The 2203-nt window shown below is 39.0% G+C and overlaps 1 non-coding gene across 1 annotated transcript; it reads right to left on the reverse strand.

The window, feature by feature from the left end:
- Nucleotides 1-973: 973 nt before the first annotated feature.
- Nucleotides 974-1081, reverse strand: LOC148548212 (small nucleolar RNA R71). Its single transcript, XR_015897428.1, has one exon. It is a non-coding gene; the product is annotated as a small nucleolar RNA R71 (small nucleolar RNA).
- Nucleotides 1082-2203: the final 1122 nt, after the last annotated feature.

Consider the following 2203-nt stretch of genomic DNA (forward strand, 5'->3'; position numbering starts at 1 on the left):
CAAAATTTGTTTCAACTAACTAACTAACTTTTTGTTTGTTTCTTACCTTTTTCAAAACCACCTAACTAACTCTCTCTCTCTCATTTTCGAAAATATCTTCCCCCTTTTTCAAAATTTCTTTTTGATTTATTAATTATTTTAATTTTTAATTTTTAAATCTTAATTTTCAAAAAAAAAATTACTAACATTTTTCAAAAACCATTTTCAAAAATCACTAACTCCTTTGCAAAAATAATTTTCGAAAATTCCCTCCTTCTCTCTCATCTTATTCTATTTATTTATTCATCTACTAACATCTCTTCCTCACATCATCACCAAATTCGAACCCCCTCTTCTATCTGCGTTCGAATTTCCTCTTCTTTTCTTCTACTAACAATAAGGAACCTCTTTACTGTGATATAGAGGATTCCTCTTCTTTTCTTTTTCTCTCCTCTTTCTTATGAGCAGGGACAGAGAAAAAGGCATTCTTGTTGAAGCTGATCCAGAACCTGAAAGGACTCTAAAGAGAAAATTAAGAGAAGCTAAATTACAACAACCCAGAGACAACTTGATTGAAAATTTCGAACAAGTAAAGGAGATGGCAGCCGAACCCAACAACAATGCAAGGAAGATGCTTGGTGACTTTACTGCACCAAATTCCAATTTACATGGAAGAAGCATCTCAATTCCTGCCATTGGAGCAAACAACTTTGAGCTGAAACCTCAATTAGTTTCTCTGATGCAGCAGAACTGCAAGTTTCATGGACTTCCATCTGAAGATCCTTTTCAGTTCTTAACTGAATTCTTGCAGATATTTGATACTGTTAAGACTAATGGAGTAGATCCTGAAGTCTACAGGCTCATGCTTTTTCCTTTTGCTATAAGAGACAGAGCTAGATTATGGTTGGATTCTCAACCCAAAGACAGCCTGAACTCTTGGGATAAGCTGGTCACGGCTTTCTTAGCCAAGTACTTTCCTCCTCAAAAGCTGAGCAAGCTTAGAGCTGATGTTCAAACCTTCAGACAGAAAGAAGGTGAATCCCTCTATGAAGCTTGGGAAAGATACAAACAGTTGACCAAAAAGTGTCCTTCTGACATGCTTTCAGATTGGACCATCCTGGATATATTCTATGATGGTTTATCTGAGCTATCAAAGATGTCACTGGACACTTCTGCAGGTGGATCCATTCACCTAAAGAAAACGCCTGCAGAAGCTCAAGAACTCATTGACATGGTTGCTAATAACCAGTTCATGTACACTTCTGAAAGGAATCCTGTGAATAATGGGACGCCTATGAAGAAGGGAGTTCTTGAAGTTGATACTCTGAATGCCATATTGGCTCAGAATAAAATATTGACTCAGCAAGTCAATATGATCTCTCAGAGTCTGCATGGAATGCAAGCTGCATCCAACAGTACTCAAGAGGCTTCTTATGCAGAAGAAGCTTATGATCCTGAGAACCCTGCAATAGCAGAGGTGAATTACTTAGGTGAACCTTATGGAAACACCTATAACTCATCATGGAGAAATCATCCAAATTTCTCATGGAAGGATCAAAAGCCTCAACAAGGCTTTAATAATGGTGGAAGAAACAGGTTTAACAATAATAAACATTTTCCATCTTCCACTCAGCAACAGACAGAGAACTCTGAACAAAATGCTTCTAATTTAGCAAACTTAGTCTCTGATCTGTCTAAGGCCACTGTAAGTTTCATGAATGAAACAAGATCTTCCATTAGAAATCTGGAAGCACAAGTAGGCCAGCTGAGTAAAAGGATCACTGAAATCCCTCCTAGTACTCTCCCAAGCAATACAGAAGAGAACCCAAAAGGAGAGTGCAAGGCCATTGACATAAGCACCATGGCCGAACCTGTGAGGAGAGGAGAGGACGTGAATCCCAAGGAGGAAGACCTCCTAGGACGTCCAGTGATCAATAAGGAGCTTCCCTCTGAGGAACCAAAGGACTCTGAGGCTCATCTAGAGACCATAGAGATTCCATTGAACCTCCTTATGCCCTTCATGAGCTCTGATGAGTATTCCTCTTCTGAAGAGAATGAGGATGCTACTGAAGAGCAAACTGCCAAGTTTCTTGGTGCAATCATGAAGCTGAATGCCAAATTATTTGGCATTGATACTTGGGAAGTTGAACCTCCCTTGTTCATCAATGAACTAAGTGATCTGGATCAACTGACATTGCCTCAGAAGAGACAGGATCCTGGAAAG

Source organism: Arachis ipaensis, chromosome B8 (assembly GCF_059453495.1).
Source record: "Arachis ipaensis isolate K30076 ecotype BB chromosome B8, ASM5945349v1, whole genome shotgun sequence".
NCBI lineage: Eukaryota > Viridiplantae > Streptophyta > Magnoliopsida > Fabales > Fabaceae > Arachis > Arachis ipaensis.